We start from the raw sequence: 27,731 nt of genomic DNA, 5'->3' as shown, positions 1-27,731 counted from the left end.
TTATCTTCCCCCGTCTGCAGCCTCCAAGTTCTCCGGCTACTGCAGCCGATGCTGGACGGCGATGGGGCACCATATCGGCCCCCGTCTGCAGCCTCCCAGTTCTCCGGCTACCGAAACCGATGCTGGACGGCGATGGGGCACCTTATCTGCCCCCGTCTGCAGCCTCCTAGTTCTCCGGCTACTGCAGCCGATGCTGGACGGCGATGGGGCATTTTATCTGCCCCCGTCTGCAGCCTCCCAGTTCTCCGGCTACTGCAGCCGATGCTGTACGGCGATGGGGCGCCTTATCTGCCCCCGTCTGCAGCTTCCCAGTTCTCCGGCTACTGCAGCCGATGCTGGACGGCGATAGGGCACATTATCTGCACCCGTCTGCAGCCTCCTAGTTCTCCAACTTCTGCAGCCGATGCTGGACGGCGATGGGGCACCTTATCTGCCCCCGTCTGCAGCCTCCCAGTTCTCCGGCTACTGAAACCGATGCTGGACGGCGATGGGGCGCCTTATCTGCCCCCGTCTGCAGCCTCCTAGTTCACCAACTACTGCAGCCGATGCTGGACGGCGATGGGGCAGTTTATCGGTCCCCGTCTGCAGCCTCCCAGTTCTCAGGCTACCGAAACCGATGCTGGACGGCGATGGGGCGCCTTATCTGCCCCCGTCTGCAGCCTCCCAGTTCTCCGACTACAGCAGGCAATGCTGGATGGCGATGGGGCACCATATCGGCCCACGTCTGCAGCCTCCCAGTTCTCCGGCTACCGAAACCGATGCTGGACGGCGATGGGGCACCTTATCTGCCCCCGTCTGCAGCCTCCTAGTTCTCCGACTACTGCAGCCGATGCAGGACGGCGATGGGGCACCATATCGGCCCACGTCTGCAGCCTCCCAGTTCTCCGGCTACCGAAACCGATGCTGGACGGCGATGGGGCGCCTTATCTGCCCCCGTCTGCAGCCTCCTAGTTCTCCGACTACTGCAGCCGATGCTGGACGGCGATGGGGCACCATATCGGCCCCCGTCTGCAGCCTCCCAGTTCTCCGGCTACCGAAACCGATGCTGGACGGCGATGGGGCGCCTTATCTTCCCCCGTCTGCAGCCTCCAAGTTCTCCGGCTACTGCAGCCGATGCAGGACGGCGATGGGGCACCATATCGGCCCCCGTCTGCAGCCTCCCAGTTCTCCGGCTACCGAAACCGATGCTGGACGGCGATGGGGCACCTTATCTGCCCCCGTCTGCAGCCTCCTAGTTCACCAACTACTGCAGCCGATGCTGGACGGCGATGGGGCAGTTTATCGGTCCCCGTCTGCAGCCTCCCAGTTCTCCGGCTACCGAAACCGATGCTGGACGGCGATGGGGCGCCTTATCTGCCCCCGTCTGCAGCCTCCTAGTTCTCCGACTACTGCAGCCGATGCAGGACGGCGATGGGGCACCATATCGGCCCCCGTCTGCAGCCTCCCAGTTCTCCGGCTACCGAAACCGATGCTGGACGGCGATGGGGCACCTTATCTGCCCCCGTCTGCAGCCTCCTAGTTCTCCGGCTACTGCAGCCGATGCTGGACGGCGATGGGGCATTTTATCTGCCCCCGTCTGCAGCCTCCCAGTTCTCCGGCTACTGCAGCCGATGCTGTACGGCGATGGGGCGCCTTATCTGCCCCCGTCTGCAGCTTCCCAGTTCTCCGGCTACTGCAGCCGATGCTGGACGGCGATAGGGCACATTATCTGCACCCGTCTGCAGCCTCCTAGTTCTCCAACTACTGCAGCCGATGCTGGACGGCGATGGGGCACCTTATCTGCCCCCGTCTGCAGCCTCCCAGTTCTCCGGCTACTGAAACCGATGCTGGACGGCGATGGGGCGCCTTATCTGCCCCCGTCTGCAGCCTCCTAGTTCACCAACTACTGCAGCCGATGCTGGACGGCGATGGGGCAGTTTATCGGTCCCCGTGTGCAGCCTCCCAGTTCTCAGGCTACCGAAACCGATGCAGGACGGCGATGGGGCGCCTTATCTGCCCCCGTCTGCAGCCTCCCAGTTCTCCGACTACAGCAGGCAATGCTGGATGGCGATGGGGCACCATATCGGCCCACGTCTGCAGCCTCCCAGTTCTCCGGCTACCGAAACCGATGCTGGACGGCGATGGGGCGCCTTATCTGCCCCCGTCTGCAGCCTCCTAGTTCTCCGACTACTGCAGCCGATGCAGGACGGCGATGGGGCACCATATCGGCCCACGTCTGCAGCCTCCCAGTTCTCCGGCTACCGAAACCGATGCTCGACGGCGATGGGGCACCTTATCTGCCCCGTCTGCAGCCTCCCAGTTCTCCGGCTACTGCAGCCGATGCTGGACGGCGATGGGGCACCATATCGGCCCCCGTCTGCAGCCTCCCAGTTCTCCGGCTACCGAAACCGATGCTGGACGGCGACGGGGCACCTTATCTGCCCCCGTCTGCAGCCTCCCAGTTCTCCGGCTACTGCCGCCGATGCTGGACGGCGATGGGGCACCATATCGGCCCCCGTCTGCAGCCTCCCAGTTCTCCGGCTACCGAAACCGATGCTGGACGGCGATGGGGCACCTTATCTGCCACTGTCTGCAGGCTCCCAGTTCTCCGACTACTGCAGCCGATGCAGGACGGCGATGGGGCACCATATCGGCCCCCGTCTGCAGCCTCCCAGGTCTCCGGCTACCGAAACCGATGCTGGACGGCGATGGGGCACCTTATCTGCCCCCGTCTGCAGCCTCCTAGTTCTCCGGCTACCGCAGCCGATGCTGGATGGCGATGGGGCAGTTTATCTGCCCCCGTCTGCAGCTTCCCAGTTCTCCGGTTACTGCAGCCGATGCTGGACGGCGATGGGGCACTTTATCTGCCCCCGTCTGCAGCCTCCCAGTTCTCCGACTACTGCAGCCGATGCTGGACGGCGATAAGGCGCCTTATCTGCCCCTGTCTGCAGCTTCCCAGTTCTCCGACTACTGCAGCCGATGCTGGACGGCGATGGGGCACTTTATCTGCCCCCGTCTGCAGCCTCCCAGTTCTCCCGCTACTGCAGCCGATGCTGTATGGCGATGGGGCACTTTATCTGCCCCCGTCTGCAGCCTCCCAGTTCTCCGACTACTGCAGCCGATGCTGGACAGCGATGGGGCGCCTTATCTGCCCCCGTCTGCAGCCTCCCAGTTCTCCGACTACTGCAGCCGATGCTGGACAGCGATGGGGCGCCTTATCTGCCCCCGTCTGCAGCCTCCCAGTTCTCCGACTACTGCAGCCGATGCTTGACGGCATTGGGGCACTTTTTCTGCCCCCGTCTGCAGCCTCCCAGTCCTCCGGCTACTGCAGCCGATGCTGGACGGCGATGGGGCACCTTATCTGCCCCCGTCTGCAGCCTCCCAGTTCTCCGGCTACTGAAACCGATGCTGGACGGCGATGGGGCACTGTATCTGCCCCCGTCTGCAGCCTTCCAGTTCTCCGACTACTGCAGCCGATGCTGGAGGGCGATGGGGCGCCTTATCTGCCCCCGTCTGCAGCTTCCCAGTTCTCCGGCTACTGCAGCCGATGCTGGACGGCGATGGGGCACATTATCTGCCCCCGTCTGCAGCCTCCTAGTTCTCCAACTACTGCAGCCGATGCTGGACGGCGATGGAGCACATTACCTGCCCCCTTCTGCAGCCTCCCAGTTCTTCGGCTACTGCAGCCGATGCTGGACGGCGATGGGTCACCTTATCTGCCCCCGTCTGCAGCTTCCCAGGTCTCCGGCTACTGTAGCCGATGCTGGACGGCGATGGGGCGCCTTATCTGCCCCCGTCTGCAGCTTCACAGTTCTCCGGCTACTGCAGCCGATGCTGGACGGCGATGGGGCTCCTTATCTGCCCCCGTCTGCAGCCTCCCAGTTCTCCGGCTACTGCAGCCGATGCTGGACGGCGATGGGGCACATTATCTGCCCCCGTCTGCAGCCTCCCAGTTCTCCGGTTACTGCAGCCGATGCTGGACGGCGATGGGTCACCTTATCTGCCCCCGTCTGCAGCCTCCCAGTTCTCCGGCTACTGCAGCCGATGCTGGACGGCGATGGGGCACATTATCTGCCCCCGTCTGCAGCCTCCTAGTTCTCCAGCTACTGCAGCCGATGCTGGACGGCGATGGGGCGCCTTATCTGCCCCCGTCTGCAGCTTCCCAGTTCTCCGGCTACTGCAGCCGATGCTGGACGGCGATGGGGCACATTATCTGCCCCCGTCTGCAGCCTCCTAGTTCTCCAACTACTGCAGCCGATGCTAGACGGCGATGGAGCACCTTATCTGCCCCCTTCTGCAGCTTCCCAGTTCTCCGGTTACTGCAGCCGATGCAGGACGGCGATGGGGCGCCTTATCTGCCCCCCTCTGCAGCTTCCCAGTTCTCCGGCTACTGCAGCCGATGCTGGACGGCGATGGGGCACATTATCTGCCCCCGTCTGCAGCCTCCTAGTTCTCCAACTACTGCAGCAGATGCTGGACGGCGATGGAGCACCTTATCTGCCCCCTTCTGCAGCTTCCCAGTTCTCCGGTTACTGCAGCCGATGCTGGACGGCGATGGGGCACCTTATCTGCCCCCGTCTGCAGCCTTCCAGTTCTCCGACTACTGCAGCCGATGCCGGACGGCGATGGGGCGCCTTATCTGCCCCCGTCTGCAGCTTCCCAGTTCTCCGGCTACTGCAGCCGATGCTGGACGGCGATGGGGCACATTATCTGCCCCCGTCTGCAGCCTCCTAGTTCTCCAACTACTGCAGCCGATGCCGGACGGCGATGGGTCCCCTTATCTGCCCCCGTCTGCAGCTTCCCAGTTCTCCGGCTACTGCAGCCGATGCTGGACGGCGATGGGGCACCTTATCTGCCCCCGTCTGCAGCTTCCCAGTTCTCCGGCTACTGCAGACGATGCTGGACGGCGATGGGGCACATTATCTGCCCCCGTCTGCAGCCTCCTAGTTCTCCAACTACTGCAGCCGATGCTGGACGGCGATGGAGCACCTTATCTGCCCCCTTCTGCACCCTCCCAGTTCTCCGGCTACTGCAGCCGATGCTGGACGGTGATGGGGCGCCTTATCTGCCCCCGTCTGCAGCTTCCCAGTTCTCCGGCTACTGCAGCCGATGCTGGACGGCGATGGGGCGCCTTATCTGCCCCCGTCTGCAGCCTCCCAGTTCTCCGGCTACTGCAGCCGATGCTGGACGGCGATTCGGCACATTATCTGCCCCCGTCTGCAGCCTCCTAGTTCTCCAACTACTGCAGCCGATGCTGGACGGCGATGGAGCGCCTTATCTGCCCCTGTCTGCAGCTTCCCAGTTCTCCGGCTACTGCAGCCGATGCTGGACGGCAATGGGGCACATTATCTGCCCCCGTCTGCAGCCTCCTAGTTCTCCAACTACTGCAGCCGATGCTGGACGGCGATGGGGCGCCTTATCTGCCCCCGTCTGCAGCCTCCCAGTTCTCCGGCTGCTGCAGCCGATGCTGGACGGCGATGGGGCACATTATCTGTCCCCGTCTGCAGCCTCCTAGTTCTCCAACTACTGCAGCCGATGCTGGACGGCGATGGAGCACCTTATCTGCCCCCTTCTGCAGCTTATCAGTTCTCCGGTTACTGCAGCCGATGCTGGACGGCGATGGGGCGCCTTATCTGCCCCCGTCTGCAGCTTCCCAGTTCTCCGGCTACTGCAGCCGATGCTGGACGGCGATGGGGCACATTATCTGCCCCCGTCTGCAGCCTCCTAGTTCTCCAACTACTGCAGCCGATGCTGGACGGCGATGGAGCACCTTATCTGCCCCCTTCTGCAGCTTCCCAGTTCTCCGGTTACTGCAGCCGATGCTGGACGGCGATGGGGCGCCTTATCTGCCCCCATCTGCAGCTTCCCAGCTCTCCGGCTACTGCAGCCGATGCTGGACGGCGATGGGGCACATTATCTGCCCCCGTCTGCAGCCTCCTAGTTCTCCAACTACTGCAGCCGATGCTGGACGGCGATGGAGCGCCTTATCTTCCCCCTTCTGCAGCTTCCCAGTTCTCCGGTTACTGCAGCCGATGCCGGACGGCGATGGGTCCCCTTATCTGCCCCCGTCTGCAGCTTCTCAGTTCTCCGGTTACTGCAGCCGATGCTGGACGGCGATGGAGCACCTTATCTGCCCCCTTCTGCAGCCTCCCAGTTCTCCGGCTACTGCAGCCGATGCTGGACGGCAATGGGGCGCCTTATCTGCCCCCGTCTGCAGCTTCCCAGTTCTCCGGCTACTGCAGCCGATGCTGGACGGCGAAGGGGCGCCTTATCTGCCCCCGTCTGCAGCCTCCCAGTTCTCTGGCTTTTGCAGCCGCTGCTGGACGGCGATGGGGCGCCTTATCTGCCCCCGTCTGCAGCTTCCCAGTTCTCCGGCTACTGCAGCCGATGCTGGATGGCGATGGGGCACCTTATCTGCCCCCGTCTGCAGCCTCCCAGTTCTCCAACTACTCCAGCCGATGCTGGACGGCGATGGAGCACCTTATCTGCCCCCTTCTGCAGCCTCCCAGTTCTTCGGCTACTGAAGCCGATGCTGGACGGCGATGGGTCACCTTATCTGCCCCCGTCTGCAGCTTCCCAGTTCTCCGGCTACTGCAGCCGATGCTGGACGGCGATGGGGCGCCTTATCTGCCCCCGTCTGCAGCTTCCCAGTTCTCCGGCTACTGCAGCCGATGCTGGACGGCGATGGGGCACATTATCTGCCCCCGTCTGCAGCCTCCTAGCTCTCCAACTACTGCAGCCGATGCTGGACGGCGATGTAGCACCTTATCTGCCCCCTTCTGCAGCTTCCCAGTTCTCCGGTTACTGCAGCCGATGCTGGACGGCGATGGGGCACCTTATCTGCCCCCGTCTGCAGCTTCCCAGTTCTCCGGCTACTGCAGCCGATGCTGGACGGCGATGGGGCACATTATCTGCCCCCGTCTGCAGCCCCCTAGTTCTCCAACTACTGCAGCCGATGCTGGACGGCGATGGAGCGCCTTATCTGCCCCCTTCTGCAGCTTCCCAGTTCTCCGGTTACTGCAGCCGATGCCGGACGGCGATGGGTCCCCTTATCTGCCCCCGTCTGCAGCTTCTCAGTTCTCCGGTTACTGCAGCCGATGCTGGACGGCGATGGGGCACCTTATCTGCCCCCGTCTGCAGCTTCCCAGTTCTCCGGCTACTGCAGCCGATGCTGGACGGCGATGGGGCACATTATCTGCCCCCGTCTGCAGCCTCCTAGTTCTCCAACTACTGCAGCCGATGCTGGACGGCGATGGAGCACCTTATCTGCCCCCTTCTGCACCCTCCCAGTTCTCCGGCTACTGCAGCCGATGCTGGACGGTGATGGGGCGCCTTATCTGCCCCCGTCTGCAGCTTCCCAGTTCTCCGGCTACTGCAGCCGATGCTGGACGCCGATGGGGCGCCTTATCTGCCCCCGTCTGCAGCCTCCCAGTTCTCCGGCTACTGCAGCCGATGCTGGACGGCGATTCGGCACATTATCTGCCCCCGTCTGCAGCCTCCTATTTCTCCATCTACTGCAGCCGATGCTGGACGGCGATGGAGCGCCTTATCTGCCCCTGTCTGCAGCTTCCCAGTTCTCCGGCTACTGCAGCCGATGCTGGACGGCAATGGGGCGCATTATCTGCCCCCGTCTGCAGCCTCCTAGTTCTCCAACTACTGCAGCCGATGCTGGACGGCGATGGGGCGCCTTATCTGCCCCCGTCTGCAGCCTCCCAGTTCTCCGGCTACTGCAGCCGATGCTGGACGGCGATGGGGCACATTATCTGTCCCCGTCTGCAGCCTCCTAGTTCTCCAACTACTGCAGCCGATGCTGGACGGCGATGGAGCACCTTATCTGCCCCCTTCTGCAGCTTATCAGTTCTCCGGTTACTGCAGCCGATGCTGGACGGCGATGGGGCGCCTTATCTGCCCCCGTCTGCAGCTTCCCAGTTCTCCGGCTACTGCAGCCGATGCTGGACGGCGATGGGGCACATTATCTGCCCCCGTCTGCAGCCTCCTAGTTCTCCAACTACTGCAGCCGATGCTGGACGGCGATGGAGCACCTTATCTGCCCCCTTCTGCAGCTTCTCAGTTCTCCGGTTACTGCAGCCGATGCTGGACGGCGATGGGGCGCCTTATCTGCCCCCATCTGCAGCTTCCCATTTCTCCGGCTACTGCAGCCGATGCTGGACGGCGATGGGGCACATTATCTGCCCCCGTCTGCAGCCTCCTAGTTCTCCAACTACTGCAGCCGATGCTGGACGGCGATGGAGCGCCTTATCTTCCCCCTTCGGCAGCTTCCCAGTTCTCCGGTTACTGCAGCCGATGCCGGACGGCGATGGGTCCCCTTATCTGCCCCCGTCTGCAGCTTCTCAGTTCTCCGGTTACTGCAGCCGATGCTGGACGGCGATGGAGCACCTTATCTGCCCCCTTCTGCAGCCTCCCAGTTCTCCGGCTACTGCAGCCGATGCTGGAGGGCAATGGGGCGCCTTATCTGCCCCCGTCTGCAGCTTCCCAGTTCTCCGGCTACTGCAGCCGATGCTGGACGGCGAAGGGGCGCCTTATCTGCCCCCGTCTGCAGCCTCCCAGTTCTCTGGCTTTTGCAGCCGCTGCTGGACGGCGATGGGGCGCCTTATCTGCCCCCGTCTGCAGCTTCCCAGTTCTCCGGCTACTGCAGCCGATGCTGGACGGCGATGGGGCGTCTTATCTGCCCCCGTCTGCAGCCTCCCAGTTCTCCGGCTACTGCAGCCGATGCTGGACGGCGAGGGAGCGCCTTATCTGCCCCCGTCTGCAGCTTCCCAGTTCTCCGGCTACTGCAGCCGATGCTGGACGGCGAAGGGGCACCTTATCTGCCCCCCGTCTGCAGCCTCCCAGTTCTCCGGCTACTGCAGCCGATGCTGGACGGCGATGGGGCACATTATCTGCCCCCGTCTGCAGCCTCCCAGTTCTCCGGTTACTGCAGCCGATGCTGGACGGCGATGGGTCACCTTATCTGCCCCCGTCTGCAGCCTCCCAGTTCTCCGGTTACTGCAGCCGATGCTGGACGGCGATGGGTCACCTTATCTGCCCCCGTCTGCAGCCTCCCAGTTCTCCGGCTACTGCAGCCGATGCTGGACGGCAATGGAGCACCTTATCTGCCCCCTTCTGCAGCCTCCCTGTTCTCCGACTACTCCAGCCGATGCTGGACGGCGATGGGGCGCCTTATCTGCCCCCGTCTGCAGCCTCCCAGTTCTCCGACTACTGCAGCCGATGCTGGACGGCGATGGCGCACCTTATCTAGCCTCGTCTGCAGCCTCCCAGTTCTCCGACTACTGCAGCCGGTGCTGGACGGCGATGGGGCACCTTATCTGCCCCCGTCTGCAGCCTCCCAGTTCTCCGACTACTGCAGCCGATGCTGGACGGCGATGGAGCACCTTATCTGCCCCCTTCTGCAGCCTCCCAGTTCTCCGACTACTGCAGCCGATGCTGGACGGCGATAGGGCGCCTTATCTGCCCCCGTCTGCAGCCTCCCAGTTCTCCGACTACTGCAGCCGATGCTGGACGGCGATGGAGCACCTTACCTGCCCCCTTCTGCAGCCTCCCAGTTCTCCGACTACTGCAGCCGATGCTGGACGGCGATGGAGCACCTTATCTGCCCCCTTCTGCAGCCTCCCAGTTCTCCGACTACTGCAGCCGATGCTGGACGGCGATGGAGCACCTTATCTGCCCCCTTCTGCAGCCTCCCAGTTCTCCGGCTACTGCAGCCGATGCTGGACGGCGATGGGGCACATTATCTGCCCCCGTCTGCAGCCTCCCAGTTCTCCGACTACTGCAGCCGATGAAAGACGGCGATGGGGCGCCTTATCTGCCCCCGTCTGCAGCCTCCCAGTTCTCCGGCTACTGCAGCCGATGCTGGACGGCGATGGGGCACATTATCTGCCCCAGTCTGCAGCCTCCCAGTTCTCCCACTACTGCAGCCGATGCAAGACGGCGATGGGGCACCTTATCTGCCCCCGTCTGCAGCTTCACAGTTCTCCGGCTACTGCAGCCAATACTGGACGGCGATGGGGCACCATATCGGCCCCCGTCTGCAGCCTCCCAGTTCTCCGGCTACCGAAACCGATGCTGGACGGCGATGGGGCACCTTATCTGCCCCCGTCTGCAGCCTCCAAGTTCTCCGGCTACTGCAGCCGATGCTGGACGGCGATGGGGCACCATATCGGCCCCCGTCTGCAGCCTCCCAGTTCTCCGGCTACCGAAACCGATGCTGGACGGCGATGGGGCGCCTTATCTGCCCCCGTCTGCAGCCTCCAAGTTCTCCGGCTACTGCAGCCGATGCTGGACGGCGATGGGGCACCATATCGGCCCCCGTCTGCAGCCTCCCAGTTCTCCGGCTACCGAAACCGATGCTGGACGGCGATGGGGCACCTTATCTGCCCCCGTCTGCAGCCTCCTAGTTCTCCGGCTACGGCAGCCGATGCTGGACGGCGATGGGGCATTTTATCTGCCCCCGTCTGCAGCCTCCCAGTTCTCCGGCTACTGCAGCCGATGCTGGACGGCGATAGGGCACATTATCTGCACCCGTCTGCAGCCTCCTAGTTCACCAACTACTGCAGCCGATGCTGGACGGCGATGGGGCAGTTTATCTGTCCCCGTCTGCAGCCTCCCAGTTCTCAGGCTACCGAAACCGATGCTGGACGGCGATGGGGCGCCTTATCTGCCCCCGTCTGCAGCCTCCCAGTTCTCCGACTACTGCAGGCGATGCTGGATGGCGATGGGGCAGTTTATCTGTCCCCGTCTGCAGCCTCCCAGTTCTCCGGCTACTGCAGCCGATGCTGGACGGCGATGGGGCACATTATCTGCCCCCGTCTGCAGCCTCCCAGTTCTCCGGCTACCGAAACCGATGCTGGACGGCGATGGGTCACCTTATCTGCCCCGTCTGCAGCCTCCCAGTTCTCCGGTTACTGCAGCCGATGCTGGACGGCGATGGGTCACCTTATCTGCCCCCGTCTGCAGCCTCCCAGTTCTCCGGCTACTGCAGCCGATGCTGGACGGCAATGGAGCACCTTATCTGCCCCCTTCTGCAGCCTCCCTGTTCTCCGACTACTCCAGCCGATGCTGGACGGCGATGGGGCGCCTTATCTGCCCCCGTCTGCAGCCTCCCAGTTCTCCGACTACTGCAGCCGATGCTGGACGGCGATGGCGCACCTTATCTACCCTCGTCTGCAGCCTCCCAGTTCTCCGACTACTGCAGCCGGTGCTGGACGGCGATGGGGCACCTTATCTGCCCCCGTCTGCAGCCTCCCAGTTCTCCGACTACTGCAGCCGATGCTGGACGGCGATGGAGCACCTTATCTGCCCCCTTCTGCAGCCTCCCAGTTCTCCGACTACTGCAGCCGATGCTGGACGGCGATAGGGCGCCTTATCTGCCCCCGTCTGCAGCCTCCCAGTTCTCCGACTACTGCAGCCGATGCTGGACGGCGATGGAGCACCTTATCTGCCCCCTTCTGCAGCCTCCCAGTTCTCCGACTACTGCAGCCGATGCTGGACGGCGATGGAGCACCTTATCTGCCCCCTTCTGCAGCCTCCCAGTTCTCCGGCTACTGCAGCCGATGCTGGACGGCGATGGGGCACATTATCTGCCCCCGTCTGCAGCCTCCCAGTTCTCCGACTACTGCAGCCGATGAAAGACGGCGATGGGGCGCCTTATCTGCCCCCGTCTGCAGCCTCCCAGTTCTCCGGCTACTGCAGCCGATGCTGGACGGCGATGGGGCACATTATCTGCCCCAGTCTGCAGCCTCCCAGTTCTCCCACTACTGCAGCCGATGCAAGACGGCGATGGGGCACCTTATCTGCCCCCGTCTGCAGCTTCACAGTTCTCCGGCTACTGCAGCCGATACTGGACGGCGATGGGGCACCATATCGGCCCCCGTCTGCAGCCTCCCAGTTCTCCGGCTACCGAAACCGATGCTGGACGGCGATGGGGCACCTTATCTGCCCCCGTCTGCAGCCTCCAAGTTCTCCGGCTACTGCAGCCGATGCTGGACGGCGATGGGGCACCATATCGGCCCCCGTCTGCAGCCTCCCAGTTCTCCGGCTACCGAAACCGATGCTGGACGGCGATGGGGCGCCTTATCTGCCCCCGTCTGCAGCCTCCAAGTTCTCCGGCTACTGCAGCCGATGCTGGACGGCGATGGGGCACCATATCGGCCCCCGTCTGCAGCCTCCCAGTTCTCCGGCTACCGAAACCGATGCTGGACGGCGATGGGGCACCTTATCTGCCCCCGTCTGCAGCCTCCTAGTTCTCCGGCTACGGCAGCCGATGCTGGACGGCGATGGGGCATTTTATCTGCCCCCGTCTGCAGCCTCCCAGTTCTCCGGGTACTGCAGCCGATGCTGGACGGCGATAGGGCACATTATCTGCACCCGTCTGCAGCCTCCTAGTTCACCAACTACTGCAGCCGATGCTGGACGGCGATGGGGCAGTTTATCTGTCCCCGTCTGCAGCCTCCCAGTTCTCAGGCTACCGAAACCGATGCTGGACGGCGATGGGGCGCCTTATCTGCCCCCGTCTGCAGCCTCCCAGTTCTCCGACTACTGCAGGCGATGCTGGATGGCGATGGGGCAGTTTATCTGTCCCCGTCTGCAGCCTCCCAGTTCTCCGGCTACTGCAGCCGATGCTGGACGGCGATGGGGCACATTATCTGCCCCCGTCTGCAGCCTCCCAGTTCTCCGGCTACCGAAACCGATGCTGGACGGCGATGGGTCACCTTATCTGCCCCCGTCTGCAGCCTCCCAGTTCTCCGGCTACTGCAGCCGATGCTGGACGTCAATGGAGAACCTTATCTGCCCCCTTCTGCAGCCTCCCTGTTCTCCGACTACTCCAGCCGATGCTGGACGGCGATGGGGCGCCTTATCTGCCCCCGTCTGCAGCCTCCCAGTTCTCCGACTACTGCAGCCGATGCTGGACGGCGATGGCGCACCTTATCTGCCCTCGTCTGCAGCCTCCCAGTTCTCCGACTACTGCAGCCGATGCTGGACAGCGATGGGGCACCTTATCTGCCCCCGTCTGCAGCCTCCCAGTTCTCCGACTACTGCAGCCGATGCTGGACGGCGATGGAGCACCTTATCTGCCCCCTTCAGCAGCCTCCCAGTTCTCCGACTACTGCAGCCGATGCTGGACGGCGATAGGGCGCCTTATCTGCCCCCGTCTGCAGCCTCCCAGTTCTCCAACTACTGCAGCCGATGCTGGACGGCGATGGAGCACCTTATCTGCCCCCTTCTGCAGCCTCCCAGTTCTCCGACTACTGCAGCCGATGCTGGACGGCGATGGAGCACCTTATCTGCCCCCTTCTGCAGCCTCCCAGTTCTCCGACTACTGCAGCCGATGCTGGACGGCGATGGGGCACCTTACCTGCCCCCGTCTGCAGCCTCCCAGTTCTCCGACTACTGCAGCCGATGCTGGACGGCGATGGGGCACATTATCTGCCCCCGTCTGCAGCCTCCCAGTTCTCCGACTACTGCAGCCGATGCTGGACGGCGATGGAGCACCTTATCTGCCCCCTTCTGCAGCCTCCCAGTTCTCCGGCTACTGCAGCCGATGCTGGACGGCGATGGGGCACATTATCTGCCCCCGTCTGCAGCCTCCCAGTTCTCCGACTACTGCAGCCGATGCAAGACGGCGATGGGGCGCCTTATCTGCCCCCGTCTGCAGCCTCCCAGTTCTCCGGCTACTGCAGCCGATGCTGGACGGCGATGGGGCACATTATCTGCCCCCGTCTGCAGCCTCCCAGTTCTCCGACTACTGCAGCCGATGCTGGACGGCGATAGGGCGCCTTATCTGCCCCCGTCTGCAGCCTCCCAGTTCTCCGACTACTGCAGCCGATGCTGGACGGCGATGGGGCACATTATCTGCCCCCGTCTGCAGCCTCCCAGTTCTCCGACTACTGCAGCCGATGCTGGACGGCGATGGAGCACCTTATCTGCCCCCTTCTGCAGCCTCCCAGTTCTCCGGCTACTGCAGCCGATGCTGGACGGCGATGGGGCACATTATCTGCCCCCGTCTGCAGCCTCCCAGTTCTCCGGCTACCGAAACCGATGCTGGACGGCGATGGGGCACCTTATCTGCCCCCGTCTGCAGCCTCCAAGTTCTCCGGCTACTGCAGCCGATGCTGCACGGCGATGGGGCACCATATCGGCCCCCGTCTGCAGCCTCCCAGTTCTCCGGCTACCGAAACCGATGCTGGACGGCGATGGGGCGCCTTATCTTCCCCCGTCTGCAGCCTCCAAGTTCTCCGGCTACTGCAGCCGATGCTGGACGGAGATGGGGCACGATATCGGCCCCCGTCTGCAGCCTCCCAGTTCTCCGGCTACCGAAACCGATGCTGGACGGCGATGGGGCACCTTATCTGCCCCCGTCTGCAGCCTCCTAGTTCTCCGGCTACTGCAGCCGATGCTGGACGGCGATGGGGCATTTTATCTGCCCCCGTCTGCAGCCTCCCAGTTCTCCGGCTACTGCAGCCGATGCTGTACGGCGATGGGGCGCCTTATCTGCCCCCGTCTGCAGCTTCCCAGTTCTCCGGCTACTGCAGCCGATGCTGGACGGCGATAGGGCACATTATCTGCACCCGTCTGCAGCCTCCTAGTTCTCCAACTTCTGCAGCCGATGCTGGACGGCGATGGGGCACCTTATCTGCCCCCGTCTGCAGCCTCCCAGTTCTCCGGCTACTGAAACCGATGCTGGACGGCGATGGGGCGCCTTATCTGCCCCCGTCTGCAGCCTCCTAGTTCACCAACTACTGCAGCCGATGCTGGACGGCGATGGGGCAGTTTATCGGTCCCCGTCTGCAGCCTCCCAGTTCTCAGGCTACCGAAACCGATGCTGGACGGCGATGGGGCGCCTTATCTGCCCCCGTCTGCAGCCTCCCAGTTCTCCGACTACAGCAGGCAATGCTGGATGGCGATGGGGCACCATATCGGCCCACGTCTGCAGCCTCCCAGTTCTCCGGCTACCGAAACCGATGCTGGACGGCGATGGGGCACCTTATCTGCCCCCGTCTGCAGCCTCCTAGTTCTCCGACTACTGCAGCCGATGCAGGACGGCGATGGGGCACCATATCGGCCCACGTCTGCAGCCTCCCAGTTCTCCGGCTACCGAAACCGATGCTTGACGGCGATGGGGCGCCTTATTTGCCCCCGTCTGCAGCCTCCTAGTTCTCCGACTACTGCAGCCGATGCTGGACGGCGATGGGGCACCATATCGGCCCCCGTCTGCAGCCTCCCAGTTCTCCGGCTACCGAAACCGATGCTGGACGGCGATGGGGCGCCTTATCTTCCCCCGTCTGCAGCCTCCAAGTTCTCCGGCTACTGCAGCCGATGCAGGACGGCGATGGGGCACCATATCGGCCCCCGTCTGCAGCCTCCCAGTTCTCCGGCTACCGAAACCGATGCTGGACGGCGATGGGGCACCTTATCTGCCCCCGTCTGCAGCCTCCTAGTTCACCAACTACTGCAGCCGATGCTGGACGGCGATGGGGCAGTTTATCGGTCCCCGTCTGCAGCCTCCCAGTTCTCCGGCTACCGAAACCGATGCTGGACGGCGATGGGGCGCCTTATCTGCCCCCGTCTGCAGCCTCCTAGTTCTCCGACTACTGCAGCCAATGCAGGACGGCGATGGGGCACCATATCGGCCCCCATCTGCAGCCTCCCAGTTCTCCGGCTACCGAAACCGATGCTGGACGGCGATGGGGCGCCTTATCTTCCCCCGTCTGCAGCCTCCAAGTTCTCCGGCTACTGCAGCCGATGCTGGACGGCGATGGGGCACCATATCGGCCCCCGTCTGCAGCCTCCCAGTTCTCCGGCTACCGAAACCGATGCTGGACGGCGATGGGGCACCTTATCTGCCCCCGTCTGCAGCCTCCTAGTTCTCCGGCTACTGCAGCCGATGCTGGACGGCGATGGGGCATTTTATCTGCCCCCGTCTGCAGCCTCCCAGTTCTCCGGCTACTGCAGCCGATGCTGTACGGCGATGGGGCGCCTTATCTGCCCCCGTCTGCAGCTTCCCAGTTCTCCGGCTACTGCAGCCGATGCTGGACGGCGATAGGGCACATTATCTGCACCCGTCTGCAGCCTCCTAGTTCTCCAACTACTGCAGCCGATGCTGGACGGCGATGGGGCACCTTATCTGCCCCCGTCTGCAGCCACCCAGTTCTCCGGCTACTGAAACCGATGCTGGACGGCGATGGGGCGCCTTATCTGCCCCCGTCTGCAGCCTCCTAGTTCACCAACTACTGCAGCCGATGCTGGACGGCGATGGGGCAGTTTATCGGTCCCCGTGTGCAGCCTCCCAGTTCTCAGGCTACCGAAACCGATGCAGGACGGCGATGGGGCGCCTTATCTGCCCCCGTCTGCAGCCTCCCAGTTCTCCGACTACAGCAGGCAATGCTGGATGGCGATGGGGCACCATATCGGCCCACGTCTGCAGCCTCCCAGTTCTCCGGCTACCGAAACCGATGCTGGACGGCGATGGGGCGCCTTATCTGCCCCCGTCTGCAGCCTCCTCGTTCTCCGACTACTGCAGCCGATGCAGGACGGCGATGGGGCACCATATCGGCCCACGTCTGCAGCCTCCCAGTTCTCCGGCTACCGAAACCGATGCTCGACGCCGATGGGGCACCTTATCTGCCCCGTCTGCAGCCTCCCAGTTCTCCGGCTACTGCAGCCGATGCTGGACGGCGATGGGGCACCATATCGGCCCCCGTCTGCAGCCTCCCAGTTCTCCGGCTACCGAAACCGATGCTGGACGGCGACGGGGCACCTTATCTGCCCCCGTCTGCAGCCTCCCAGTTCTCCGGCTACTGCCGCCGATGCTGGACGGCGATGGGGCACCATATCGGCCCCCGTCTGCAGCCTCCCAGTTCTCCGGCTACCGAAACCGATGCTGGACGGCGATGGGGCACCTTATCTGCCACTGTCTGCAGGCTCCCAGTTCTCCGACTACTGCAGCCGATGCAGGACGGCGATGGGGCACCATATCGGCCCCCGTCTGCAGCCTCCCAGGTCTCCGGCTACCGAAACCGATGCTGGACGGCGATGGGGCACCTTATCTGCCCCCGTCTGCAGCCTCCTAGTTCTCCGGCTACCGCAGCCGATGCTGGATGGCGATGGGGCAGTTTATCTGCCCCCGTCTGCAGCTTCCCAGTTCTCCGGTTACTGCAGCCGATGCTGGACGGCGATGGGGCACTTTATCTGCCCCCGTCTGCAGCCTCCCAGTTCTCCGACTACTGCAGCCGATGCTGGACGGCGATAAGGCGCCTTATCTGCCCCTGTCTGCAGCTTCCCAGTTCTCCGACTACTGCAGCCGATGCTGGACGGCGATGGGGCACTTTATCTGCCCCCGTCTGCAGCCTCCCAGTTCTCCCGCTACTGCAGCCGATGCTGTATGGCGATGGGGCACTTTATCTGCCCCCGTCTGCAGCCTCCCAGTTCTCCGACTACTGCAGCCGATGCTGGACAGCGATGGGGCGCCTTATCTGCCCCCGTCTGCAGCCTCCCAGTTCTCCGACTACTGCAGCCGATGCTGGACAGCGATGGGGCGCCTTATCTGCCCCCGTCTGCAGCCTCCCAGTTCTCCGACTACTGCAGCCGATGCTTGACGGCAATGGGGCACTTTTTCTGCCCCCGTCTGCAGCCTCCCAGTCCTCCGGCTACTGCAGCCGATGCTGGACGGCGATGGGGCGCCTTATCTGCCCCCGTCTGCAGCTTCCCAGTTCTCCGGCTACTGCAGCCGATGCTGGATGGCGATGGGGCACCTTATCTGCCCCCGTCTGCAGCCTCCCAGTTCTCCAACTACTCCAGCCGATGCTGGACGGCGATGGAGCACCTTATCTGCCCCCTTCTGCAGCCTCCCAGTTCTTCGGCTACTGAAGCCGATGCTGGACGGCGATGGGTCACCTTATCTGCCCCCGTCTGCAGCTTCCCAGTTCTCCGGCTACTGCAGCCGATGCTGGACGGCGATGGGGCGCCTTATCTGCCCCCGTCTGCAGCTTCCCAGTTCTCCGGCTACTGCAGCCGATGCTGGACGGCGATGGGGCACATTATCTGCCTCCGTCTGCAGCCTCCTAGCTCTCCAACTACTGCAGCCGATGCTGGACGGCGATGTAGCACCTTATCTGCCCCCTTCTGCAGCTTCCCAGTTCTCCGGTTACTGCAGCCGATGCTGGACGGCGATGGGGCACCTTATCTGCCCCCGTCTGCAGCTTCCCAGTTCTCCGGCTACTGCAGCCGATGCTGGACGGCGATGGGGCACATTATCTGCCCCCGTCTGCAGCCCCCTAGTTCTCCAACTACTGCAGCCGATGCTGGACGGCGATGGAGCGCCTTATCTGCCCCCTTCTGCAGCTTCCCAGTTCTCCGGTTACTGCAGCCGATGCCGGACGGCGATGGGTCCCCTTATCTGCCCCCGTCTGCAGCTTCTCAGTTCTCCGGTTACTGCAGCCGATGCTGGACGGCGATGGGGCACCTTATCTGCCCCCGTCTGCAGCTTCCCAGTTCTCCGGCTACTGCAGCCGATGCTGGACGGCGATGGGGCACATTATCTGCCCCCGTCTGCAGCCTCCTAGTTCTCCAACTACTGCAGCCGATGCTGGACGGCGATGGAGCACCTTATCTGCCCCCTTCTGCACCCTCCCAGTTCTCCGGCTACTGCAGCCGATGCTGGACGGTGATGGGGCGCCTTATCTGCCCCCGTCTGCAGCTTCCCAGTTCTCCGGCTACTGCAGCCGATGCTGGACGCCGATGGGGCGCCTTATCTGCCCCCGTCTGCAGCCTCCCAGTTCTCCGGCTACTGCAGCCGATGCTGGACGGCGATTCGGCACATTATCTGCCCCCGTCTGCAGCCTCCTATTTCTCCATCTACTGCAGCCGATGCTGGACGGCGATGGAGCGCCTTATCTGCCCCTGTCTGCAGCTTCCCAGTTCTCCGGCTACTGCAGCCGATGCTGGACGGCAATGGGGCGCATTATCTGCCCCCGTCTGCAGCCTCCTAGTTCTCCAACTACTGCAGCCGATGCTGGACGGCGATGGGGCGCCTTATCTGCCCCCGTCTGCAGCCTCCCAGTTCTCCGGCTACTGCAGCCGATGCTGGACGGCGATGGGGCACATTATCTGTCCCCGTCTGCAGCCTCCTAGTTCTCCAACTACTGCAGCCGATGCTGGACGGCGATGGAGCACCTTATCTGCCCCCTTCTGCAGCTTATCAGTTCTCCGGTTACTGCAGCCGATGCTGGACGGCGATGGGGCGCCTTATCTGCCCCCGTCTGCAGCTTCCCAGTTCTCCGGCTACTGCAGCCGATGCTGGACGGCGATGGGGCACATTATCTGCCCCCGTCTGCAGCCTCCTAGTTCTCCAACTACTGCAGCCGATGCTGGACGGCGATGGAGCACCTTATCTGCCCCCTTCTGCAGCTTCTCAGTTCTCCGGTTACTGCAGCCGATGCTGGACGGCGATGGGGCGCCTTATCTGCCCCCATCTGCAGCTTCCCATTTCTCCGGCTACTGCAGCCGATGCTGGACGGCGATGGGGCACATTATCTGCCCCCGTCTGCAGCCTCCTAGTTCTCCAACTACTGCAGCCGATGCTGGACGGCGATGGAGCGCCTTATCTTCCCCCTTCTGCAGCTTCCCAGTTCTCCGGTTACTGCAGCCGATGCCGGACGGCGATGGGTCCCCTTATCTGCCCCCGTCTGCAGCTTCTCAGTTTTCCGGTTACTGCAGCCGATGCTGGACGGCGATGGAGCACCTTATCTGCTCCCTTCTGCAGCCTCCCAGTTCTCCGGCTACTGCAGCCGATGCTGGAGGGCAATGGGGCGCCTTATCTGCCCCCGTCTGCAGCTTCCCAGTTCTCCGGCTACTGCAGCCGATGCTGGACGGCGAAGGGGCGCCTTATCTGCCCCCGTCTGCAGCCTCCCAGTTCTCTGGCTTTTGCAGCCGCTGCTGGACGGCGATGGGGCGCCTTATCTGCCCCCGTCTGCAGCTTCCCAGTTCTCCGGCTACTGCAGCCGATGCTGGACGGCGATGGGGCGTCTTATCTGCCCCCGTCTGCAGCCTCCCAGTTCTCCGGCTACTGCAGCCGATGCTGGACGGCGAGGGAGCGCCTTATCTGCCCCCGTCTGCAGCTTCCCAGTTCTCCGGCTACTGCAGCCGATGCTGGACGGCGAAGGGGCACCTTATCTGCCCCCCGTCTGCAGCCTCCCAGTTCTCCGGCTACTGCAGCCGATGCTGGACGGCGATGGGGCACATTATCTGCCCCCGTCTGCAGCCTCCCAGTTCTCCGGTTACTGCAGCCGATGCTGGACGGCGATGGGTCACCTTATCTGCCCCCGTCTGCAGCCTCCCAGTTCTCCGGTTACTGCAGCCGATGCTGGACGGCGATGGGTCACCTTATCTGCCCCCGTCTGCAGCCTCCCAGTTCTCCGGCTACTGCAGCCGATGCTGGACGGCAATGGAGCACCTTATCTGCCCCCTTCTGCAGCCTCCCTGTTCTCCGACTACTCCAGCCGATGCTGGACGGCGATGGGGCGCCTTATCTGCCCCCGTCTGCAGCCTCCCAGTTCTCCGACTACTGCAGCCGATGCTGGACGGCGATGGCGCACCTTATCTACCCTCGTCTGCAGCCTCCCAGTTCTCCGACTACTGCAGCCGGTGCTGGACGGCGATGGGGCACCTTATCTGCCCCCGTCTGCAGCCTCCCAGTTCTCCGACTACTGCAGCCGATGCTGGACGGCGATGGAGCACCTTATCTGCCCCCTTCTGCAGCCTCCCAGTTCTCCGACTACTGCAGCCGATGCTGGACGGCGATAGGGCGCCTTATCTGCCCCCGTCTGCAGCCTCCCAGTTCTCCGACTACTGCAGCCGATGCTGGACGGCGATGGAGCACCTTATCTGCCCCCTTCTGCAGCCTCCCAGTTCTCCGACTACTGCAGCCGATGCTGGACGGCGATGGAGCACCTTATCTGCCCCCTTCTGCAGCCTCCCAGTTCTCCGACTACTGCAGCCGATGCTGGACGGCGATGGAGCACCTTATCTGCCCCCTTCTGCAGCCTCCCAGTTCTCCGGCTACTGCAGCCGATGCTGGACGGCGATGGGGCACATTATCTGCCCCCGTCTGCAGCCTCCCAGTTCTCCGACTACTGCAGCCGATGAAAGACGGCGATGGGGCGCCTTATCTGCCCCCGTCTGCAGCCTCCCAGTTCTCCGGCTACTGCAGCCGATGCTGGACGGCGATGGGGCACATTTTCTGCCCCAGTCTGCAGCCTCCCAGTTCTCCCACTACTGCAGCCGATGCAAGACGGCGATGGGGCACCTTATCTGCCCCCGTCTGCAGCTTCACAGTTCTCCGGCTACTGCAGCCGATACTGGACGGCGATGGGGCACCATATCGGCCCCCGTCTGCAGCCTCCCAGTTCTCCGGCTACCGAAACCGATGCTGGACGGCGATGGGGCACCTTATCTGCCCCCGTCTGCAGCCTCCAAGTTCTCCGGCTACTGCAGCCGATGCTGGACGGCGATGGGGCACCATATCGGCCCCCGTCTGCAGCCTCCCAGTTCTCCGGCTACCGAAACCGATGCTGGACGGCGATGGGGCGCCTTATCTGCCCCCGTCTGCAGCCTCCAAGTTCTCCGGCTACTGCAGCCGATGCTGGACGGCGATGGGGCACCATATCGGCCCCCGTCTGCAGCCTCCCAGTTCTCCGGCTACCGAAACCGATGCTGGACGGCGATGGGGCACCTTATCTGCCCCCGTCTGCAGCCTCCTAGTTCTCCGGCTACGGCAGCCGATGCTGGACGGCGATGGGGCATTTTATCTGCCCCCGTCTGCAGCCTCCCAGTTCTCCGGCTACTGCAGCCGATGCTGGACGGCGATAGGGCACATTATCTGCACCCGTCTGCAGCCTCCTAGTTCACCAACTACTGCAGCCGATGCTGGACGGCGATGGGGCAGTTTATCTGTCCCCGTCTGCAGCCTCCCAGTTCTCAGGCTACCGAAACCGATGCTGGACGGCGATGGGGCGCCTTATCTGCCCCCGTCTGCAGCCTCCCAGTTCTCCGACTACTGCAGGCGATGCTGGATGGCGATGGGGCAGTTTATCTGTCCCCGTCTGCAGCCTCCCAGTTCTCCGGCTACTGCAGCCGATGCTGGACGGCGATGGGGCACATTATCTGCCCCCGTCTGCAGCCTCCCAGTTCTCCGGCTACCGAAACCGATGCTGGACGGCGATGGGTCACCTTATCTGCCCCCGTCTGCAGCCTCCCAGTTCTCCGGCTACTGCAGCCGATGCTGGACGTCAATGGAGCACCTTATCTGCCCCCTTCTGCAGCCTCCCTGTTCTCCGACTACTCCAGCCGATGCTGGACGGCGATGGGGCGCCTTATCTGCCCCCGTCTGCAGCCTCCCAGTTCTCCGACTACTGCAGCCGATGCTGGACGGCGATGGCGCACCTTATCTGCCCTCGTCTGCAGCCTCCCAGTTCTCCGACTACTGCAGCCGATGCTGGACAGCGATGGGGCACCTTATCTGCCCCCGTCTGCAGCCTCCCAGTTCTCCGACTACTGCAGCCGATGCTGGACGGCGATGGAGCACCTTATCTGCCCCCTTCTGCAGCCTCCCAGTTCTCCGACTACTGCAGCCGATGCTGGACGGCGATAGGGCGCCTTATCTGCCCCCGTCTGCAGCCTCCCAGTTCTCCAACTACTGCAGCCGATGCTGGACGGCGATGGAGCACCTTATCTGCCCCCTTCTGCAGCCTCCCAGTTCTCCGACTACTGCAGCCGATGCTGGACGGCGATGGAGCACCTTATCTGCCCCCTTCTGCAGCCTCCCAGTTCTCCGACTACTGCAGCCGATGCTGGACGGCGATGGGGCACCTTACCTGCCCCCGTCTGCAGCCTCCCAGTTCTCCGACTACTGCAGCCGATGCTGGACGGCGATGGGGCACATTATCTGCCCCCGTCTGCAGCCTCCCAGTTCTCCGACTACTGCAGCCGATGCTGGACGGCGATGGAGCACCTTATCTGCCCCCTTCTGCAGCCTCCCAGTTCTCCGGCTACTGCAGCCGATGCTGGACGGCGATGGGGCACATTATCTGCCCCCGTCTGCAGCCTCCCAGTTCTCCGACTACTGCAGCCGATGCAAGACGGCGATGGGGCGCCTTATCTGCCCCCGTCTGCAGCCTCCCAGTTCTCCGGCTACTGCAGCCGATGCTGGACGGCGATGGGGCACATTATCTGCCCCCGTCTGCAGCCTCCCAGTTTTCCGACTACTGCAGCCGATGCAAGACGGCGATGGGGCGCCTTATCTGCCCCCGTCTGCAGCTTCACAGTTCTCCGGCTACTGCAGCCGATGCTGGACGGCGATGGGGCACCATATCGGCCCCCGTCTGCAGCCTCCCAGTTCTCCGGCTACCGAAACCGATGCTGGACGGCGATGGGGCACCTTATCTGCCCCCGTCTGCAGCCTCCAAGTTCTCCGGCTACTGCAGCCGATGCTGGACGGCGATGGGGCACCATATCGGCCCCCGTCTGCAGCCTCCCAGTTCTCCGGCTACCGAAACCGATGCTGGACGGCGATGGGGCGCCTTATCTTCCCCCGTCTGCAGCCTCCAAGTTCTCCGGCTACTGCAGCCGATGCTGGACGGCGATGGGGCACCATATCGGCCCCCGTCTGCAGCCTCCCAGTTCTCCGGCTACCGAAACCGATGCTGGACGGCGATGGGGCACCTTATCTGCCCCCGTCTGCAGCCTCCTAGTTCTCCGGCTACTGCAGCCGATGCTGGACGGCGATGGGGCATTTTATCTGCCCCCGTCTGCAGCCTCCCAGTTCTCCGGCTACTGCAGCCGATGCTGTACGGCGATGGGGCGCCTTATCTGCCCCCGTCTGCAGCTTCCCAGTTCTCCGGCTACTGCAGCCGATGCTGGACGGCGATAGGGCACATTATCTGCACCCGTCTGCAGCCTCCTAGTTCTCCAACTACTGCAGCCGATGCTGGACGGCGATGGGGCACCTTATCTGCCCCCGTCTGCAGCCTCCCAGTTCTCCGGCTACTGAAACCGATGCTGGACGGCGATGGGGCGCCTTATCTGCCCCCGTCTGCAGCCTCCTAGTTCACCAACTACTGCAGCCGATGCTGGACGGCGATGGGGCAGTTTATCTGTCCCCGTCTGCAGCCTCCCAGTTCTCAGGCTACCGAAACCGATGCTGGACGGCGATGGGGCGCCTTATCTGCCCCCGTCTGCAGCCTCCCAGTTCTCCGACTACAGCAGGCAATGCTGGATGGCGATGGGGCAGTTTATCTGTCCCCGTCTGCAGCCTCCCAGATCTCCGACTACTGCAGCCGATGCAGGACGGCGATGGGGCACCATATCGGCCCACGTCTGCAGCCTCCCAGCTCTCCGGCTACCGAAACCGATGCTGGACGGCGATGGGGCACCTTATCTGCCCCGTCTGCAGCCTCCCAGTTCTCCGGCTACTGCAGCCGATGCTGGACGGCGATGGGGCACCATATCGGCCCCCGTCTGCAGCCTCCCAGTTCTCCGGCTACCGAAACCGATGCTGGACGGCGACGGGGCACCTTATCTGCCCCCGCCTGCAGCCTCCCAGTTCTCCGGCTACTGCCGCCGATGCTGGACGGCGATGGGGCACCATATCGGCCCCCGTCTGCAGCCTCCCAGTTCTCCGGCTACCGAAACCGATGCTGGACGGCAATGGGGCACCTTATCTGCCACTGTCTGCAGGCTCCCAGTTCTCCGACTACTGCAGCCGATGCAGGACGGCGATGGGGCACCATATCGGCCCCCGTCTGCAGCCTCCCAGGTCTCCGGCTACCGAAACCGATGCTGGACGGCGATGGGGCACCTTATCTGCCCCCGTCTGCAGCCTCCTAGTTCTCCGGCTACCGCAGCCGATGCTGGATGGCGATGGGGCAGTTTATCTGCCCCCGTCTGCAGCTTCCCAGTTCTCCGGTTACTGCAGCCGATGCTGGACGGCGATGGGGCACTTTATCTGCCCCCGTCTGCAGCCTCCCAGTTCTCCGACTACTACAGCCGATGCTGGACGGCGATAAGGCGCCTTATCTGCCCCTGTCTGCAGCTTCCCAGTTCTCCGACTACTGCAGCCGATGCTGGACGGCGATGGGGCACTTTATCTGCCCCCGTCTGCAGCCTCCCAGTTCTCCCGCTACTGCAGCCGATGCTGTATGGCGATGGGGCACTTTATCTGCCCCCGTCTGCAGCCTCCCAGTTCTCCGACTACTGCAGCCGATGCTGGACAGCGATGGGGCGCCTTATCTGCCCCCGTCTGCAGCCTCCCAGTTCTCCGACTACTGCAGCCGATGCTGGACAGCGATGGGGCGCCTTATCTGCCCCCGTCTGCAGCCTCCCAGTTCTCCGACTACTGCAGCCGATGCTTGACGGCAATGGGGCACTTTTTCTGCCCCCGTCTGCAGCCTCCCAGTCCTCCGGCTACTGCAGCCGATGCTGGACGGCGATGGGGCACCTTATCTGCCCCCGTCTGCAGCCTCCCAGTTCTCCGGCTACTGAAACCGATGCTGGACGGCGATGGGGCACTGTATCTGCCCCCGTCTGCAGCCTTCCAGTTCTCCGACTACTGCAGCCGATGCTGGACGGCGATGGGGCGCCTTATCTGCCCCCGTCTGCAGCTTCCCAGTTCTCCGGCTACTGCAGCCGATGCTGGACGGCGATGGGGCACATTATCTGCCCCCGTCTGCAGCCTCCTAGTTCTCCAACTACTGCAGCCGATGCTGGACGGCGATGGAGCACATTACCTGCCCCCTTCTGCAGCCTCCCAGTTCTTCGGCTACTGCAGCCGATGCTGGACGGCGATGGGTCACCTTATCTGCCCCCGTCTGCAGCTTCCCAGGTCTCCGGCTACTGTAGCCGATGCTGGACGGCGATGGGGCGCCTTATCTGCCCCCGTCTGCAGCTTCACAGTTCTCCGGCTACTGCAGCCGATGCTGGACGGCGATGGGGCTCCTTATCTGCCCCCGTCTGCAGCCTCCCAGTTCTCCGGCTACTGCAGCCGATGCTGGACGGCGATGGGGCACATTATCTGCCCCCGTCTGCAGCCTCCCAGTTCTCCGGTTACTGCAGCCGATGCTGGACGGCGATGGGTCACCTTATCTGCCCCCGTCTGCAGCCTCCCAGTTCTCCGGCTACTGCAGCCGATGCTGGACGGCTATGGGGCACATTATCTGCCCCCGTCTGCAGCCTCCTAGTTCTCCAGCTACTGCAGCCGATGCTGGACGGCGATGGGGCGCCTTATCTGCCCCCGTCTGCAGCTTCCCAGTTCTCCGGCTACTGCAGCCGATGCTGGACGGCGATGGGGCACATTATCTGCCCCCGTCTGCAGCCTCCTAGTTCTCCAACTACTGCAGCCGATGCTAGACGGCGATGGAGCACCTTATCTGCCCCCTTCTGCAGCTTCCCAGTTCTCCGGTTACTGCAGCCGATGCAGGACGGCGATGGGGCGCCTTATCTGCCCCCCTCTGCAGCTTCCCAGTTCTCCGGCTACTGCAGCCGATGCTGGACGGCGATGGGGCACATTATCTGCCCCCGTCTGCAGCCTCCTAGTTCTCCAACTACTGCAGCCGATGCTGGACGGCGATGGAGCACCTTATCTGCCCCCTTCTGCAGCTTCCCAGTTCTCCGGTTACTGCAGCCGATGCTGGACGGCGATGGGGCACCTTATCTGCCCCCGTCTGCAGCCTTCCAGTTCTCCGACTACTGCAGCCGATGCCGGACGGCGATGGGGCGCCTTATCTGCCCCCGTCTGCAGCTTCCCAGTTCTCCGGCTACTGCAGCCGATGCTGGACGGCGATGGGGCACATTATCTGCCCCCGTCTGCAGCCTCCTAGTTCTCCAACTACTGCAGCCGATGCCGGACGGCGATGGGTCCCCTTATCTGCCCCCGTCTGCAGCTTCCCAGTTCTCCGGCTACTGCAGCCGATGCTGGACGGCGATGGGGCACCTTATCTGCCCCCGTCTGCAGCTTCCCAGTTCTCCGGCTACTGCAGCCGATGCTGGACGGCGATGGGGCACATTATCTGCCCCCGTCTGCAGCCTCCTAGTTCTCCAACTACTGCAGCCGATGCTGGACGGCGATGGAGCACCTTATCTGCCCCCTTCTGCACCCTCCCAGTTCTCCGGCCACTGCAGCCGATGCTGGACGGTGATGGGGCGCCTTATCTGCCCCCGTCTGCAGCTTCCCAGTTCTCCGGCTACTGCAGCCGATGCTGGACGGCGATGGGGCGCCTTATCTGCCCCCGTCTGCAGCCTCCCAGTTCTCCGGCTACTGCAGCCGATGCTGGACGGCGATTCGGCACATTATCTGCCCCCGTCTGCAGCCTCCTAGTTCTCCAACTACTGCAGCCGATGCTGGACGGCGATGGAGCGCCTTATCTGCCCCTGTCTGCAGCTTCCCAGTTCTCCGGCTACTGCAGCCGATGCTGGACGGCAATGGGGCACATTATCTGCCCCCGTCTGCAGCCTCCTAGTTCTCCAACTACTGCAGCCGATGCTGGACGGCGATGGGGCGCCTTATCTGCCCCCGTCTGCAGCCTCCCAGTTCTCCGGCTACTGCAGCCGATGCTGGACGGCGATGGGGCACATTATCTGTCCCCGTCTGCAGCCTCCTAGTTCTCCAACTACTGCAGCCGATGCTGGACGGCGATGGAGCACCTTATCTGCCCCCTTCTGCAGCTTATCAGTTCTCCGGTTACTGC

This window comes from Ixodes scapularis, unplaced genomic scaffold, assembly GCF_016920785.2.
Source record: "Ixodes scapularis isolate PalLabHiFi unplaced genomic scaffold, ASM1692078v2 PGA_scaffold8__174_contigs__length_109621045, whole genome shotgun sequence".
Classification (NCBI taxonomy): domain Eukaryota; kingdom Metazoa; phylum Arthropoda; class Arachnida; order Ixodida; family Ixodidae; genus Ixodes; species Ixodes scapularis.
The sequence above is the reverse complement of the archived record's forward strand: the minus strand, read 5'-3'. Positions refer to the sequence as shown.